Below are 20187 nucleotides of genomic sequence, written 5' to 3'. Positions count from 1 at the left end.
ATGAAATCGTCTGATGTCTGGCTGCCCAGTGACTCCCAGTCACCCTGAAACGAGTCCCAACATTGTCCTAATTCATAAAGTTAAAAAACTCTAAACACTACTACTTAACGGCATGAATAAGGCAATTGGGAAGGTGTAACTGACGCTGGGAGTAATGAGGGTAAAATATGTGAACATGCCTATGTGATTATGCCGCGTTTTACTGCGCTACTCATTCATATAATGACACTATAGTATAACGATGAAAGCCGTAGCCAAACGGTGCAGCAGCGACTTTCTGTGTACCTTAGTATACAACATTTCCACAACAAAACTCTGGTGTTTTAGCTTATTTTAAGTGTGTTTTAATGCCTTCAAACGGCGAGCACTTTAAAAATGCTAACTTTATTTTACATATGTAACAATGCATTACGCCGATTAGCATAAACACAGCCTGTGTTCAATGTTGCGATTTTTGTGGGTATATTGTCCTTGCACAACTTGGACTTCAAAGTCACAAGACAGGAATTTCCAAACAGAAAATGAGTTATGACCAGAGTTTTTATTAACTGCCAACATTATCAAGCAAATTCCTAGCGGAGATGTGATATGATCAACTTAAAAACAAACAAACAACGTTTCCCTGTTAAGCACACACTGTGGATTTTCCACCCTCAGAAAACTACACCTCCAGCAAACAAAAATTGTGGTTTCCCGACGTCCCATCTAAGGATAACCGTTTTCTTTTCTCGTAGCAAATTATAGCAAGGATCACGTACATCCACCGTATGAGAAATATGAGGACAACACACACACGTGTGCGTGCGTACACATAAAGACACAGGCCGGCACACGCACAAAAAAACAGCTTTCTCTCTTACAAACAAAATAAATTGCATGTATATAGGCTGTTATAGCCCTGAGGGCCATGAATGGAAAAATTATTTACAAAAGCATGAAAATGTTTAATCATTGGAGGCAGGGGGGGGGGGTTTAATAAGCAGGTCCACATAGTGACCGCACAGCCCGCCAGCCCCCGGGTCAGCGCTGAGATGAAACAGATAAGATAATTGGTTCTAATGAAACCCAGAAGACTGGGAACCAGTACCCCCCCCCCCACCCTCTCTCTCTCTCTCTCTCTCTCTCTCACTCACTCATTCCTTCCCTCTCTCTACCGGTTGAGCTTGGATCTGTGTGTGGAGTGGGGAGGGGGGGGGGGGGACTTAATTCAAACCAGGGCCCAGCACCGGGACCTAAACCATCCAGGCACATTTTCGTTTGAAGTCCTGAATGTGTTCACTTCACTGCCGGCCTGCTGGGCCACGTTGCCATGGCGACTTTAATTACCATTCTTTACTGCTGCCTTTACAGCACAGGAAGGGAGCCATTATATGTTATATCGATATATATATATTTTTTTTGTTGGGCCGGGGGTTAAAGTTCATCAGGGGGAGCAAACAAAGTTTCACTTTGAGACATTCAAGGCTGTTAAAAAAAAAAACGGGATACGGAATGAAACATCAGAAGAGACAAAAAAAAAGTATCACCTCTGGCTTTTCTGTCCCGATTTATGTTACAGGTAACATGGTTTGCACTCTGCCTCTGCTGCTGCTCCAGCTTTGAAGCCGTTTACAACAACAGTGTAAACCTGAAATTCGGTGTAAACCTGAATTTTGTCTGCTATCAGGAAAAGTTTTGGACTGGGAAGAGACTCGGGAGAGTTTGACTATAATCCCTTTTAAAAATAATATTAAAATAGTAAAATAGACCAACTTCAGACATCCATTTAGCTTTGGAAAATACTTAGTGGATTTTCGTTACATTTCATTGGACAGCATCAATGCATCATAATAACCATTTCTCACTATCTCTATGAAAAGTTTGGCAAAGTAAAGCATATTTTAACATGTAAAACATGGTATATCAGTGCTCGTTGCAAAATGGCAAGTTAGCATAACATGCCACCTGTTTGTAATACTTATCAAGTCAACATCATAACACACCCACATACCCCCCCAATGTAGCATGACATAAAAGGTCACATGATCTGCAGAATGGACACTACCATGTTGGCAATGGGGGTTACTGGACAGCAACAGCACTATATATATACGTTTAATGTTATTTTGTGGTAAACATGGACTTTCCCACTGGTTTCTTGCTATAATGCTGAGAGGCATTTTGAGTTTGCCATGTGTTGTGTAAAAAAGTATTTAAAAGTTATGCTCCTGTTGAGGAAGTACTAGCTGTTTCCAAAGACATCACCCTTGGAGCCCTTTAAAAACAAAAAATAATCTGAGTTTAAAGTCATTCCGATTCAGCCGCAGACCTGCAAGCAAGGAAACTAGCTGATGTATAATTGCGTGTAATTATGTGGTGTTTTGCTGTTGTTTACTTAATTTAGTTTTAAATACCTCAGCTGGCCTTTGTTCCGGACCCTAGCCTTGGCATTGCTGTTAATAGCTTAATTTAGTGGTTATTTCTCACGTGATCCGTTTGTCCTGCTTTGCCGTTTCACACCATTGACAGCCATCACGCCAGCTGCCAAACTCAAAGAGCAGAGGGGATCGGAATCGAGGGTTAAGCAAGCAGGAAAATGGCGGCATCGACGCTGGGCTTCAGGTAAACACGAAACGCGTCGCAGACGAGCCGTCATGGTGTCATTACAGACACCAGCGTGGCTCAATCGGGCAAATTGACTTGGGAAAATTTTATGAGACTGAAATGGCGCTTTTTCACTGGTATACAGGAACTGAGCCGTAGTTACAGCACGGTTCCAGCTTGCTTTGGTTTTCACCTGTCGAAGGGTCGGCTCAGTAAAGGCTTCAGTGAAACTGAAGAGACGCTTTACTGTCCACACGGCGTATATCATCATTTATTTATTATAATTTCCGCTAGCACATCTGTGAGAATCGCCATCTTATGTTAGCATCTAACGCTAGCAGAATTAGCATTTGCTTGCGTATATTTGCACTACGAATCCATTCTGTTCAGCGGTTCTATAGTACATTTTAAGTAGGTGGTTGGAAATGTTCAAGCTCTCAGTTTCCAGGAATGCACCAATACGTGTGTGATGTGCGATACTATGAATAATGACATATATAGAATATGCCCTTTTCCCCTTCAGATTGAGTAATCCATGCATAACAACGCAGGACACCACAACCTCCGTACATTTCGACCAATCAGATGGTGGGACGCAACCCAACCATCTCGCTCACATTCTCAGCCTATGGCAGCATGGGGACGGCTTGGACAATTCACGATGGAAAACCGCTAGTTTACAGTACGGCTCGGATACGGCTCGATTCTCGGTGGCAGTGGAAAAGCGGCGAAAGAGAACTGTGATGGCCATCGGTGTGTGTGTGTGTGTGGGGTTGGGGGTCACCTGGCACAAGCAATCCTGCATTTAACTCTCCAACAGCCAAAATCCTGCAATGTGACCCTCTGTGCTGCTTTCACTGGGAAAGGGATGCAAACAAATGCCCCCCCCCCCCACCCCTGTGTGGGCTGAAGTATCTCACTAATGTAGCGCAGCGCAGGAAGGACCCCTGATCGCTATGGCAATCTGCTGTGACAGCCTCTTCACGCTGTAGCGAGGCACGCTTCATTACGCTCATTTAGGCCAAGACCGCACTTGTGCATGTCTTATGCTCCCCCCCCCCCCCAACACTAGCATCACCCAGCACACTTTGTCAGAGAATGAGGACCAGTTTGCATTCATCTAGCGCTTTTCCTGTTCTGAGAATAATTTATTGCAATAATGGAGCAAAGCGACGGATCAGCGTCTAGCACTGTGGTCTCCTATGTCTGGGGTTGTGAGTGTAGTGTCTCCCAGCTCTGCATTCAGGTGAGCTGCTGGCTCCATATTACCCAGTTTGGATATACTGTCCCCAGCCTCACGGGTAAGCAGCTCTGCATGATGCAGTCCTGGAACTTAACTGACACCTACAGGCTGAGGTCCAGACTGTTTTGCTCAGAGGTTGCAGAGATTCCTAAGGCTAATTGACCCTTGATTCTAATGTCCAAGAGAATCAGAAGGCTGAAGAACATACACCAAATGTCTAACAGAAACCAGTGACTCCCACTGAGTGCAGTCTGGACCACAGCACCAGGCTTATCCCTACTGATGCTGAGCTCATCCTCTCTCGCCTTCCTAATGGTCTTCCAGGACCATAGACGTCAACATCAAGCGGTGGATAAACGGCCAAGTTCATAGAGAAGGCTTGGAGATGAAGAGTGCATGTGAGATGTTGTGGGAAGGGATACAACTGCACTTAAACACCTTCCAGGGTGAGGAGTGATTTCCTTTATCTTCGTTCAGAACTCCCCCTGTTTTTCTTTCCTCTCCTGAATGCCATCAAACGAGGATTCAGCTCCTGATCGAGCAGCAGAGTATTTGCTGTTATTTGTCGGTCGCTATGCAACACTCACACGGAATGTTCTAGAAGCCTATTATTCTATGAGATCTTATTTAGTGAGTTATGGAGGATGGATTCACTATATTGTTTTGCTTTTGTTTCCGTTATTCTGTTGATCTGGTCGTAACGACCGGATTTCACAAGTCTGGCTGCGGCCTGCCGCTCCAAATGAATCCCTGCATTTTTTTTTGCCGTGTCGGGAATGATGCGGCTGAAAGTGCCTTACGGACACAAGGGTTAGGAACCTCCACATCTGCCAAAGCCTTTCAAGCACCTTGGCAAAAACTCGGACAAGCTGCCAGCTTCAGAGAATTTAAAGGTTGCCCGTTAATGGCACAGAGTTAATGGAAGAATTACAGCAGCCTCTAAGTATTTTTTTACATGTTTTTCACATCCATTCTTGTCATTTACATCTTTGTTTACATTTTCCCAATGGATGAATGTCACCAAATGGTATTATAACATGCATCAAGGCGCAAATTCATCTTCAGTGGAGTAAAATCTCATTGTGTCACATGATTTCCAACTGAAAAGAGAAGCTTTCTCCCCCCCTAGTAATGTAGGGGGTATTCCACAACTAAATTTAAAGGCTTTTTTCCCCCTATTTGATGCCCTCACGGAGGAGACCAAAGAGAGTTGGCATCTCTGAGGGCTTTGAAGCACCAGGCCGCTTCTCCATTGGTTCGTCCTACTAAACGTCCTTCTGTCGTCAAGAGAGATTCCTGCCGAGGGCTTTTTCCGCCACGGTGGACATCAGAAAGTGGCGGACAGGAGCCACGGACGCAATAACAGTAAACGGCGGCTGGCCGGCAGGCGTCTGCCCGCTCGGACCCTGTGTGTTTTAGCCACATGGGGTGATTAGTGACCATCTGTTTTTTGGCCTTTCGGCCGCTGCCCCTCCCCTGTCTGTGGGGGCGACGGTCCGCGCCGCCCTCGGGGGCTACCTGGCGGTGACCTTGTGAGGCTTTTTACGCGACTGTAACGATCCTTCAGGGATTCTGTTACCGCTCGTCCGCGGCCTCCTGCGGGTGTTGGCTTCCACGCAAACAAATAAAACGCTTTTTGAATGATGGGCTTTGCCCGTGGCACCTCCAGGAAGTCAACAGAAGATAGGAATTTCTGCTCAGTTTACCATATTGCTTATTGTCATTTAGCCATCATTTATTTTTTGATATTTTAAACTAACATTTTTTTAACTTTAATAGAGATAAATGTATTTGTTTATATGATTATTTTTATTTACAAGTCATTACTTTTACTACAGTAGATCATAAGGTAGTATGAAATATAAGATATGGACATGAATATAGATTATATCATAGATTAATACTGAATATCCAAACGTCATCTAAATATGCTTTATAGGTAGTTTTAATGGATAATTTAATTACTTGCACTAATTATCCATGCAGCTCATTAATACGATATCTGCCATTTGCTTTTAAAATTTTATGTATAATTTCATCATTAGTAATGCTACTTTGTCACATCCACTACCTGAATCTTTCGGCTCACCCCCCCCCCGCCCAGTAAACACTCACATTCTGCAATACTGAGCTGTTTTAATCTCTGTTTCCAAGTCCGTCGTGCTGCGTTCGTTTCGGGTAACAGTGATGTCTGTATCTCTCCACTTTTGAGCGCTCAGTGAATTTAGGCTGGCCTTTGAAAAGCGTATCGTTTTACCCAAGTAAGTCACTTAAGACAACGCTGCTTACTGAGCTATGAGCCAAAGCTGTGTTTACAAGCTGCTTAGCTCGCTAAAACGTGACTTTGGAGTCTGATGGTAAATTGAGGCAGAGCTGTATAAAACTCCTTCACCTGAGGATGTAAGACAACCTACGGCTCACTGGAGGGACAAAAGGTTACTTGGGCTTCAAATTCTCATAACTCTCCTTTTTGCCTGTATAATGGAGCCAAATCAATGTCTCATCTATGTTAATAACCACTTACCTAAAATAACACTGAACATGGAACCCATTCCAAGAAGCAGAGCAGGAGGCTGGGACACGCTTTAATATTTACATTCAATATTCAATATTTAGCAGATGCTTTTGTCCAAAACGAGGTAACTAGCACATTGTAAACATACATGCTGTCAAGGAGTCAACTAGGCGTAAGTGCAGCTGGGCTGAGCTTCCTGTGAATGCCCAGGTACAGCTAGGCTGAGCTTCCTGTGAATGCCCAGGTACAGCTGGGCTGAGCTTCCTGTGAATGCCCAGGTACAGCTGGGCTGAGCTTCCTGTGAATGCCCAGGTAGAGATGGGCTGAGCTTCCTGTGAATGCCCAGGTACAGCTGGGCTGAGCTTCCTGTGAATGCCCAGGTACAGATGGGCTGAGCTTCCTGTGAATGCCCAGGTACAGCTGGGCTGAGCTTCCTGTGAATGCCCAGGTACAGATGGGCTGAGATTCCTGTGAATGCCCAGGTACAGATGGGCTGAGCTTCCTGTGAATGCCCAGGTACAGCTGGGCTGAGCTTCCTGTGAATGCCCAGGTACAGCTGGGCTGAGCTTCCTGTGAATGCCCAGGTACAGATGGGCTGAGCTTCCTGTGAATGCCCAGGTATGAGTGTAAGCAGTGACCTGTACTACGAAGCGGGTTACTGGCTTATCAGGGTAACTTGTTGGATTTAAGGTACCACAGTTTAAATGGACTTCATATTCGTTCACTTACATTTTGCCCAGACTACCTTAAATCCGACAAGTTACCCCGATAAGCCTGTCAGCCGCTTCGTAGTGCAGCCCCCAGGACTGGAGCAGGAGCTACACAACTTCAAAGTAAGACCGTGATAAGACTATTCAATGATGAAAGAACCTTCAGGGAATGTAAAGAGGCATCAAGCTAGTAGAACAGATGGATCTTCAGGCGTTTCCCATAGGTGGAAAGAGAATTGAAGATGTGGTTCGGACACTCATTCCACCACCAGGGAACCACAGAGGAGAACCATCTGGAGTGACACTTCTCACGTGGTGGAGGGAGCTCCAAACAGCACCGGTTTGCAGACCGAAGGGTGTGAGATGTGACATAGGTCTAGAGGAGCCTTCAATGTGATCTTGCATCCCTAATCCACTCGTGTGGAGACCAGTCAGTCTGTAACAGTAAGTTTCCCTGTATTCTGTATTCCGTGACCGTTTGACATTTTTTTCCTGGTCTGGATGGACCACGGCATGTTGAGCTCACTCAGTGCGCATTTCACGGCTAGGGCTGTGCAGCCCAGCACAGCTGGAATGTTCTCGGCCTGCGGCATCAGTGAACCAGACACAGCTCCGGTGTGACGGTGCCGATTCCCCGAGGACTTCGGTACAGTGACACATCGCAGGTGATTATGGAATGAGGGATCAACCACAGAACCAGATGATTGAAAAACAGTGTCATGGAACAGAGAAAAAGTCAATATAGTTACTAGCTAGCAGTTTTACAAACCAACCATTTATCGGTACGTTCATAGGGGCGCATTGGGTAGCCCTGTCTCCCCATATCTCTGGAGGTGGGCAGTTCCATGGGATCCTCCCATGATGTAAAGACATGCACTTCTGTGAAATGGTGTCTCTGTTTAACGTGTGTGTGTGTGCGCGTGTGTGTATGTATGTGTCTCTGTGTGTGTGTGTGTGTCTGTACGAACCCCCAGTGGGCTGCACCCCTGCCTCTTGCTCTGTACCTCCTGCGATATGCATTTGAACGTTTTTTCTCCCTACTTGATAGGTTTTGGTTCCTCTCCTCCGTTGTCATCTGGCTTTCTTTCCTTCTGTCTTTCTTTGCCTTCTCTTTCCCCTGTTTTTGTATTATTCTGTCTTAATGATGTTATAAAATATCACAACACACCCATGTAAAGCGCCTTGGGGTGACTCTGTTGCAAAAGGAGCCGTATAAAAATTAATTTACCCTTCAATTAACTGAATATGCTCACTATAACCCTACCCTGGATATGAATTGTTGAAGATGGATGGATGATTTTCTTTTATATTTCCAAGCCACCATTTTGCTAGGGAGGGCCTCCATAAGGTGGAAAAAGCCCGCAGTCCGGCTAGAACTTCTCACATGAATGACAGTGACACTGAAGACATATAATCTAAGACTGCATAATGATGCAGAGTGTTCACCACAGAGGCGTCACGGAGCATGCTCAGCAGCGGTCTCCACGGCGACAAGCCCTCACGCGCCTTCTCTCTTCATAGCGGCCTAATAGATTAGACACGATCCAGGGTCGAGACTTTGGTTTACGTTACAGCCAAGCACAACCCGCCCGGTAAGCCCGCGAGCCGAACTCTAATGTGAGCCGGTCCCCCCCCAACCCCAGAGCCTCTCTGTTTAGATTCAGTTACTGTAAATTTGATTTAAGGGTGAGTCGCGGTTAGCCCACCCCCCCACACACTGGGCAATATGGGCTGTTCTTCTGTAAACAAAGTATCCGGCGCACTTTAACAACTTGATGAAAAGGAGGGAGAGGGGAGGTGTGGTTGGTATTGGGGGGGGGGGGGGTGTTGTAATTTGTCTATTGGCTTTGTTACATCCCAGGCTTGCAGTGTGGGTCTGGAACAGTCAGCTCACTTTGTGAATAACTCGCTATGAGGCTGAAGTTTCCCTTCAGCCCCAAAGTGGGTCATTTTCCTGTTAATTATCTGCAATTTCTTGGCAGGATTTACCCCCCCCCCCCCCCTCAGGGCTGCGTCACCCGATGTCAGGTTCATGTACAAAGAGCAGGTTCAGATCACTGTGGTTTTATATCTGCGGTCAATATTGTCATGGAAGCATCCGGACGTCAGAAGAGGTGAATGGAGTGGGGAGGGGGGGCGCAAAAAGATCCTCCCCAAGCCGGCCCGGTGTCGTCAGGGTGCCAAATCGGCCCCCAGGGAGAGCTGGCTGTGGGGAGGTCGGCCCCGCCCCCGGGAATGGAGGGTGTGATTTATTGGCATCTACGCAAACTACCAATCACGTTCCGGCCTGCTTGTGCAATAACAGGTCAGAGTACCAATTATATACAAACCACAGGACGTCTGTTTTTAGCGGTAATCTGAGTCAGTTACGCAGCTACTTAGAATAATTCACGTTTATTTAAAGACTAAAATACAGCTCAGATCTGTCCTTAAAAATGCTTTTATACAGTATGTACAAGCAGTTCCTGATGCACTGATGTAATCCATCCCACAAACCCTTACATAAGTCAAATGTTATGTCAGTCAAATTTATACCACCATACACTCAAGACACAAAAGCTAAAAAAAGTATTAGCAAGACATCCTAAAGACCACATAATAAATAAATGAAAAGGTAAAGTTTAAATAATTTTTCTGTGTACAATGCCTTTTTGTGTTACGTTTTTCTCGCATCTCGGGTATTTTTTGCAGAAGTCCGGACTTACACAAGTTGGTTTTACGGTCAGGAGCTGCCAGGGCATATTATATATACATTAGCGGCATTACGCTTTAAAAATTACTACACAGATATTGGCTGTAATGTTTATAACAAATAATAAACAAAAAATATAATACACTGGATGATTAAATAAGTAACTGAAGCAACAGTTGAATAAAGATATGCAACCTCTAAAAATTGGAGCTGTTTCCACAATTTTGCCCGCTAGTGTATATTATAGCCAAGAACTCCATATAAAACTCCACGTAGCCGATTTCCTTTCGTTTTTACCCTGAAAAGGAACCGGCCGGTATCTGAAAAAGATGCTTCTTGACGACCTCGCTGCTGGGCCCTTGACACACTGTCACCCATTTATTGACAGGGGTGCCGCTTAACGCCTCCCTCGTTAGTACATGGTATGACCCGAGTCAACCTCCCCTCCAGTCCGCCTGCCCGCTCAGATGGTACGGCCCACTATACCTGCCCCACGAGTCGTACTTTGAATATGCATGTATCCAGCATGAATAAAACATGACACTCATATGGAAACGTTTAATAACCCCAGTGCCCCCATTTTAATGTCCCTGAGTCTGCCCAGAGCACTGCCGTATCTGCTAAACACACCTAACCCCCGCCCCCCCAAAATCTACGAGAACTTTTCATGTCAAACTGAAAGCTTCACCACCATCATACGCCATCAGAAACATACCTTGTCGTTTGTAACAAAACCAGGACGTTTCCGTTATTGTTGTTGTCCTTATTTATCATTATAATATTATCATTGTTGTCGATTTGTTTATTTGTTGTTCTTTATTATTATTATTATTATTATTAATGATGATGAAATAATGATCATTTTAGAAATTGCAAAACGAAAAACAAAATTCTACTGCTACAGCTTCTACAAACCTTCAACAATTAAAGTTGCACTAATAGTGAATAACTGTTAATAGTCAAAACATGGTTGCTTTGTATCCTGCTGTAAAATTCTCTTGCTTTGTGTCCTGCTGTAAAATTCAAGAATCTCGTTAATCCGATCACTTGTTCGTTTTATTACAGTTCAGAATTATGATTGCTGTTCAGTCTTAGTGGTCATTTGGAACGATCATGTTAATTATAAAAATAAATAAATAACAGAAAGTTTGCCCGGCTGCTCTGTTTACTGAAGCTGGTGATTGCTTTGGTTTAATTGCTTCCATCCGAAATAGCTTCATACAGCTTTGGGCGATTTTTTGGTGTTTATACGAATCAGCATTTATTTACGTTTTTCCCAAAGCGCGCATCGGCGGGCGTCTCTTCGCGAGGCTGCTTTTGGTTGTGAGCCCGGGTCGTCCCGGGTCCTGCTGGACTGTCCGGTTCACTGCCTGATTTGTACCTGAGCCACGAGGTCCAGGCAGGTACCGTCAACCAGACAAAAGCACTGTGACCCGGCTTTGGGCCAATAACACGCTTACCCTTTGTTTTGATCATTGCTCAGATTGTATGTGATATACTTGCTATTACCAACAGTAACACTTTAATACTTTCAGTTTAATGTAATTTATATTACTATTTTTATTATTTAAAGGTAGGCCCCAGACTCACTCGATACATGGCTTTGAACAATGGACAGATGGATGGGCAATTTAAAAGTAAATCCATCCATTTTCTGAAACCACTTGTCCGATTCAGTGTTGCAGGGGGTCTGGATCCTATCCCAGAGACTACTGGTGCAAGGCAGAGAATAACACAGGATGAGGCACCAACCCATCATAGGGCATACATACTCTGTTCACCACCTACTGGCAATTGGGAAAGTCCAATTAATCTCAGTATGTTTTTGGACTGGGTGGGGGGTGGGCATACGGAGAACATGCAAAATCCCACAGTAGAGACTCAAACCCTGGTCCCTGAGGTGGGAGGCAGCAGTGCTAACCACTGCACCTCCCCTGAAAGTAAGTCAATAAGCCAATTTAGTTCATTAAGCCATTACTTGCAGCAACATTAATTCCATCTGGTCCGCTGAGGTGATGCCGTCTCCAATCCCTGTACTCCTCTGATTTTTTTCATCCAGTGTAGTTGATTCTCCCCAGAAACCGTTCCTAACACTGGAATACTGATGAGTGCTCATTATCCGCTTGTTATCCCTCTCTTGTTCATATTTTGCGTGATTAAGTGGAGGGTTATTCTTAACTAAATCTGCTTTGTACGGGAGGGTCTGCTTTTGATCTCTTTCCTATCACTATTTTCTTTGGCCGCGTCCCCCCAAATTGTTGACCAAACTCAAATTAAGAAGGTCAACACAGAGGCCTTTGGTCCAATGGCTTGTCATCTATTAATTTATACATGTACCGGAGGTCTGAATGTATAAACATTTTGCAGTTTAGGAAAGAAAGCATTCCTCTATCTGTGTTTATCTTGGCCAGGATTTGTCCTTTGTCCTGCTGTGATTCGATTCCCAAACTCTTATGTTGATGGTTTGAAGTCATGCTATTTTACTTTATTTTATTTCAGTAAAGACAAAAGGCTGCTTTGTGGTTATTGGTTTAAATGAGCCTTTAATGATGTAATGATTGTTGTTTTAACAAAAGGCCAGGTCCCCCTGGCTGTGGAGAAAGGAAGTTTGGATTTTTTAGGTCATGCCACGTTGCTGATAAATCTCCTCCGGTCATGGTGTTGGAATCTGACAAAGGTTTGTGTGATTTACAGGGAGTTCTTCAGCCCTGGGGATGGAGAGTCCTGCAGATGGTGACTACCGGAAGAGTCCTCATTGCGTGGGCATTTGTGAAGCCAGATCATAAGTCAGGCACCCAGTAGAGGAGTTTCAGGTACTGTGGGGCACATCAGGTGCTGCTGAAGGAGTATGAGCAGCAGCATAACCGGAGTATGAGCAGCAGCATAGCTGGAGTATGAGCGTGACTAACAGCAGAGCTAGAGCACAACCAGCATCATAGCTGGAGTACTATGAGCAGCAGAGCTGGAGTACGACCAACATTATAGCCGGAGTATGACTAGCAGCAGAGCAAGAATATAACCAGCATCAGAGCCGGAGTATGAACGGCATCAGAGCCGGAGAATTATCAGTATAATTGCTGGAGTATTATCAGCATAATTGCTGGAGTATGAGCAGCAGCAGAGCCGGAGTATGACCAGTAACAGAGAGAAAATGAATGGCATCTGTCAAGGGCCCTGATCAGATCCAAAACACATGGGTAGGTTGTTCCTGAAATATCATTTTTCTGCCAGAAAAAAATAATGGGACAAACGTTACCTAGAAGTAGCAAAAATTATGATCAAACTAAGAAAAAAATCAGCACCTAAAACTAATTCTGATTTTTCCCACCTGGATCCAGACTCCAGTTTCATTCCTTTTGCTAAAAAGTGTCTGTGAACTTTTTCCATTTTCTCAGGTTTTAAAGGCCAATCGCTTTTCTTTGTATGGGGGGTCTCTCCAGCTTAAACTGGGGGGAGGGGGGGGGGGTGTTTCACAGGGAGCTTCTGAGCCAAAAAAATGAAAGGAGGTGTTTCAGGATATAAGACAGCACCCTGGAAGTTCCACAGAGAGCAGCCAAAGGAGTAAGGACTCCACTGATACACGGCAGAGTATCAGTGGCTGCAATGTTGCATAATCCCAGTGGGACCTCAGTTTAATTAAAGCAGGCGGCTTAGCGCCGAACAGAGGCGACGGTACCACACAGAAACAAAAGTCCCACAGTGGGAGTTTCTCTGATCCATGATCACGGAAAACTCAGTCCTTACTGTATACTCTGCCCATAGGTAATTTACACTGGTCTGTGTTGCACGGGTCTATAATTCTGTAGGCCTGTGTTTCCCGAACGCCTGTGTTCATGTGCTTGTGCATGCATCTCCAGGAAGGCTTATATTTCTGAGTATGCAGATCTAGACTTTCTGTATTCAGGGAGTTGTGGGGGGGGGGGGTGGTTTGGGGTAGTGGCATTGGAATTTCAGTCTGATAGATTATGAGGGGCTAACAGGTACATCACCGGCGTCAGAGCAGCCCGTGGCCAGGGTGCGGGTGCGGGGGGGTGATGACTGTTTCTGTCACTTTCCCTCATATCAGCTGTTGTTTCACACAGTGGGGGGCAGAGGAGACACCTCCTCATGACAAAACCTTGCACCTTTTCCCCTGGGGGACGGCACTTCTGTCTCCATAGCGAGAGCGGCTTCCTCAGCGGAGTCCCGGGGTCTGTGAGCGACGGAGGAAAACGTCCCAATAGCCATCAAACATGGTCGCGCTCCCCGATCTGACTCTGAGTGAACCAAAGCGGCTTTGGGGAAGCCGCTGGTGCAGTGAGTTTTGCTGTCACCTAACCCAAGTAGGGTTGTGTGTTTGAATCCCATCTCTGCCCCAGAATATGTTCAACTGGCACATTTCCATAGTGTTTTTTGGTTTCTTCCTGCTGTCCAAAAACATGCAGTTATGAACTGACACCCCTAAATTACTCAGTGTGTGTCCTGCAGTGGTCTGCTGTGCCAACCATGTCCTCTATGCTACCTGGATTAGATTCCTGGCTTACTGTGACATTGTCCTAGATAAACACTTTATTTTCAGTTCCATAGACTATTAAATATTCTGTTGGCAGCTGTTGTAAAGAAAAAACTGTCACATTTCTGTAAAACTCCCAGCTGGAGCTCATGTCTTCATTACCTTCAGTGTGACTTTCTTTACATAAATCCTGGAGAGTATATATGTTTATTATTAAGGACAGCATGATGGCAGAGTAGTTGGCACTATTGTCTCACACCTCAGAAACCAAGGTTTGAGTCTCCAGCCTGGCACCATGTATGTGGAGTTTGCATGTTCTCCACGTGTCGTCATGGGACGTCTGCCAGGTTCTGCGGTGTCCAAAGTCATTTTTTCATTCTCTGTGTGAACTGTAGCTTGATGCCCATGGACTCTGAAGGCCCAGTAAGACAGAGATGATAACATCTGCATGCAGTGACCCCGACAACAGCATCTTCTTCTGGTTTTAAGCCCATGTTGGTGTGGAGTGTCTAAGGACCATCCATGTTGAATTTATGCATTCTAGTGTGTTAAATTCCCATGGTATCAGGCCTCACCATCAAGGCGAACAAGTGCACATTCACTGTTGCCCCCCCCCCCACCCCCCACACGCGAGACTCGGGACGGGAATCGCTGCCACCTCCATCAAACGGCACCGAAGCTGCCGCGGCTTTCAGAGTATCGAATTCTCCTGGCAGCTAATCGAGACGCTGGCAGCGCTCAGTGATTTGGAGCTATTTTCGGTTTGGGCTAATTCAAAAATGCATACTTTACGTTTTTTTTCCAACGACTAGATATGGTTTTTAATGTATTCCAACCACTCGCCCAAGCGATGACGGGAAGGATAAGGGGGGTGTATGATTTCAGAGCAAAGAGGGCTAAGCGCACATAAAAGCAGAAAAGTTTTCACTACACCAGCACGCGTTCTTTCATTTTCCCCTCACAAAATAATCTTTTCTCCTTTTTTTTGGGGGGGGGGGGAGGTTGTCATAACTAAGTGAAATATACAGACATTTGAAAAGGCCCGACCGTTAACAGGCACATGTGAGGACCCTGTGATGTTTATCCATCCGACGTTCCGTTTACCCTTCCCAGCGAAGAGGGACCCGCTGTTTATGGATGGCGAGGCAGCACAAATAAACTGCAGCCCGGAGCGAGCGATTGGCGTCCTTCAGCCACGCACCCCCCCCCCCCCCCACGCCGCCGCGGACGCCTGCGCCGCCCCATGATTGCCTGTTTATTTTCACAGGGCCCCCGTCGAACCTCGCAGAATGCCGGGCCCGCTCGCCGGCGGCCTCCTGCCTGTGACATCATCGTGTATCCCCCACCCCCCCCCCCCGAGGCGGTGTGACCCCGCTGTGCCTGCTGCCTGGGTGGCATCCCATGGCGCGAGGGTCACGCGTGAGAGAGGGACACGCGCTGCTCCGCTCAAATCCCGGCCAATTGGATGGGGGGGGGGGGGGGGGGGCGTGCCCATCTCAGAACGTTCTACTGCTTGAAACAACTTCCATATCAGAAAATGACTTCCATATTCTGCATAAACTCTCTTTCCTTTGGTCTCCAGGGTCTTGTTGGAATAACACCCAAACTGTTTCCTATCTGAATTCCCAAACATTCTGCAAGCTTGGGAAAGCTCAGTGTAGATCCATCCATCCATCCATCCATCCATTTTCTGAAACTGCTTGTCCTATGCAGGGTCACAGGGGGTGCAGGGCAGGGAACAACCCAGGATGGGGCGCCAACCCATCGCAGGACACACTCACACACCATTCACACACACTAAGCTGAAGCTAACTCCGATTAGCTTCAGCATATTTTTGGACTGGGGTGGGGGGGGGGGGGATGACAGGAGTTCTTAGAAGAAACCACACGATAACACAGGGAGAACACGGAAACTCCACACGCATAGAACCCTGGCGGAGACTAGAACCTAGGTCCCATGTGACAGTGCTAATCGCCCCCCCCCCCATATGCAGATACTAAACTATTTTCAAAGAGGGACACAGTCAACGTTGTGGGACAGCTCGAGATAGTGGAGGGGACACAACTTAATAATTGAAATACAATGGTCTATTTAATGTGATAGAAACATCAATGGCATTAAAGCATTATTTCTCAATTTATGAACTACAATGCCTCTGGCATATCTGAGGCACACAGTTACCTAAGTTATTATAATACCTTTTACCATATTTAAAATCCGACAGCCCAAATGCAGCCTCTCACCGCCTGTCATATCCTGTTTTCCTATGGATTCATAACTATTTTGAAAATTCCACAGCAATCCCACCATTTTTATTGAATTACCTTATTCATTCACCTTGCATTCATTCTTCGTGCACTATGATTCATCCTTATATAAAACGTACTGTCTGGTGGTAATAGGTCCATTTCCCTTAACATAAACAGAAAGTTTAATATTTTCATATTCTGAAGACATAAGATATAGATTTTCCAAGTATTTATATCAGCAAGCCCACTAGTTCCTATATTTATAAATGTTGTTTAAATAAACGAATTGGATAATAATAGTTTTCTGTATTAGAATTCAGCAATATGGCAAGTGTGTACTTAAATCTAACGCGCTTAAAGGGAATATTCACGGTATTAAAAAATCTGAGCTACAGTTACCATAGGAGAAAGAGACACTTTGGTGGGGCTCTTTGATAACTTGCGGAGTTTTAAAACAAGCATTCGGCGGTCCTGAAATGTGCGCCTCCGCCGCATTCCTACGCCTTTAGTCTCCTTTCCCAGTGCCAGACAAAAACTCTCAGTTCACACATCTGAAGGGATCCGTAATCGGAACAAGCCTTTCCTCGGGGGTTACGGCGATATGAAACACGGCACAATGTGGTTCCATTTACAGTACAGCCGAGACCTGTAAATCAGAGACGATCGGACGGCGCCGGCCCAGGATCGCCCGCCCCGGCGAAGCGAAGGGCGCGTGACGGAAAAGAGCGCCGCGTCTGGCGGAAGAAGGGGCGGCTTCAGTCTGTTCACGGTACAAAACGCCTTAAGTGGTAGCTGAAGGTGACAGCTGGTGACAAATACAATACGGAGAAAACGATAAAATAACCGCTTTTAACATTTGAACTTGACTGCCATTTGTCTTTATTTTATTCATGGGAATAAAGCCCGAGAGCCCGGATTGCAAGTTTAAGGATGCCTTTAATCTATAGATTCCCGCTATGTAGAATTTATGAGCCAATAGACACTAATGTGCATCCAAGAAAGTAACAAAGTGTCTTTTGTATCCATAAAAAGCAAAGAAAAAATCTGCCTCTTACATATTCAAGAAAACATCCTTTTATCCACTCTCAAAACAAGTGTGAATTGTGCTTCAAACCTCAGTTTGAACGGTTTAGAGATTACAGTGTGGTATAAATAAGACAAAAGAGACTGCAACCATACAATTCCAGTTTTAGTAGACCTATATAGCTTCTTACAGAAAGGGCCTTTGAATTATACGGCTGCATTACAAAACTATATACAACAAGGATTTAGTCCATTTTTGTGCATTTATGAGCTGTTGGACAGTCTGCACATAATGAGGTGGACCAGGTGACTATGGATCTGCAACCATAAGGTACTGATTGGGGTCCAGGCAGGTGCTCTGCTCATGTCCGTTGAGGGTGGTCCTCAACTTCAGGCAGACCTGTACTGTTGTGGTAAAGTATCAGTCGGGATAAATGGGTAGAGGCCTACAACCACTGTAACTGTAAATAATATACCACTTAAAAAATGAACAATGATCCTTCTAATATATATGTAGAATTGATACCATATCACATGTAAGCTACTCCACTATGTACACACATGAATTATGTTTATGTAAATCATATAATTTCATACGCTGTTATTGTACAGTGAAACGACACCTAATGGCACCAATTTTCTTTCTGTAAGCAAAATGATTGCAGCTGTATTTTTCCCACAATTTCCAGCAAGTATCCTCCAATACAATACTCCGTACCCCTGCACAGGGCTAATCAGGAAAGTGCATAGCCTATATATGGTAGGGAGCTTATTCCAATACGCCAATAATGATGTAGGTAAATAATAAGTATTATTAACATTTGGACGGAAACATGTATGTGAAAAAAAATACACCGAATTGTGATTCTTCAGAAAAACACCATTTTTGTCCACATAAAATCTACTCTCCATGGATCTGTAATATTGATCGAAATAAAAGCGCTTTCTGATGACGTCATAATGCTCTTTTTTATGGCGGTTTAGGGCCCTTGTGCAGAAAGCAGTGCAGAGTTCAGTTCAGGTTTTAGATTTATACGTTTGAAAATTTCGAGGGAACTGCAGTCATACCCATCGGCCTGTAACAATATTTTTTCACTTACGGTAGGAATTCTCCCAGCTCCAAGGATATTTAAGACGCCACACCTTCTCTTCCAAGCAGTTAGGAGCGGCCACCAGATTTCTCCCCTAAATGAAGCAGGCATTTGCCAAAATGCAGGATAAGTACTTAGGAAGTGTTAGACTACACTGAGTTGGCTACGAGATTGCAGCACCGTCGACGGACCTCTATGTATGATAGAGAATATATAGGTAGATTTACTGTGGCGTGGTACATGACATAGGCTTCTGTGCATGGCGCTCTTTAAAGCAGCGGTCTACAATACCTTCTTTTCCTCTGCAGTTATACATTTAATTGTTTCTCTGCGCATATGGCCTGAGGGGTTAATTTACTTATTTTTTCCATGTGTAGCAGACGTATCACTTTATCCAATGCTTTGTCCCGCACATATCAGTTATCTCAAAAGTGTTAAATGCCATATCACAGAGTTCTTAAGAAGGTGCGATAATTAAATTGATAAATTTATATGACTAGGATCAGCAGTACCTAAATTAACCGTATTAACTATTAGAACAGCATATGTTTTAGGAGACTGGGATTTTGTGTTGTGCATTTTTTTTTTTGAATCTGTCAACAGGTGACAATTAAATAAGATAACATTTCTCCAATTCGATGTAAAAATTGTGCAGTTGCTTTTATGAATATTTCAAATGAACATTGTTTACTACTAAAATTCAATTTTACTGCATTTTTTTTACAAGGTATAGTTTTTTTTTAATGTAATTATAGTTAATTCCATTACAGTTTCCATAGGTATAAAGTCGAATGATGAAATACGTGATCTTCCGAAATGGGTTTATGTTCGCGATGAGTGCCACAGTGGGTTCGTGGATCCCTATTGTGAAGAACATCATATTAAAGCAAGAGTGCTGTGTAATTTGCACTCATCCTTCAGAAATCTTGGACAGTGACGTAGCTTCTCACGTGGCAAGAGGGTCAGACTTGCTTTACAAGACTGACTCTCCTTAACATACACCCAATTTTACTATGCTTACTGCTGCATATTAAGAAAAATGTTTGATTCGACGCAGGGGGTATAAACACAGGAACAACAATAAAACAATGCAAATCTAAGATGCGTAAATATACCGGCAACAAGTACAGATAAAAAGGTCCCAAAGGAATGCCTTTGGATTCCAGTGGATTCAGACTAGGACTGTTCAGCCTTTCTATGAAAATTAATATTGCGTTTGGTGCCTAAGTTTTATACTATGCTAATAATGGAATTATGGAATTATTAAATAAACTGCATGGTGCGATGTTTGTTTAATAAGTCTACTGTGAGTGTTTAATAAACATTTACAGAAAAAAAATAAAACCATAAAAATAAGACCTCTAACACGAAAAATGTTCAATTTTGATTGGAAACGTTGCAGATGAACGAAAGACGTTGGATTTGTGACTACCGCACCTGTAGTGTATAAAAGAAATATGCTACTCGACTGCACATTGTGATTTATTTTAAGACACATCAGATATGTGACAACGCTGCGAGACATCGGCCCTTATGATTAAATTGAAAATTGAACTTGCAAAACAATAACGAAAGGAACGCACACATT

General features: G+C 44.4%; 1 long non-coding RNA gene across 1 annotated transcript in view; it reads right to left on the bottom strand.

The window, feature by feature from the left end:
* Positions 1-20187, bottom strand: part of LOC111846908 (uncharacterized) — a 39619-nt gene that overhangs the window by 15941 nt on the left and 3491 nt on the right. The window lies entirely within an intron of this gene.

This window comes from Paramormyrops kingsleyae, chromosome 23, assembly GCF_048594095.1.
Source record: "Paramormyrops kingsleyae isolate MSU_618 chromosome 23, PKINGS_0.4, whole genome shotgun sequence".
NCBI classification, from domain to species: domain Eukaryota; kingdom Metazoa; phylum Chordata; class Actinopteri; order Osteoglossiformes; family Mormyridae; genus Paramormyrops; species Paramormyrops kingsleyae.
Note: the sequence above shows the minus strand (reverse complement) of the source record. Positions and strands in the feature narration are given on the sequence as shown.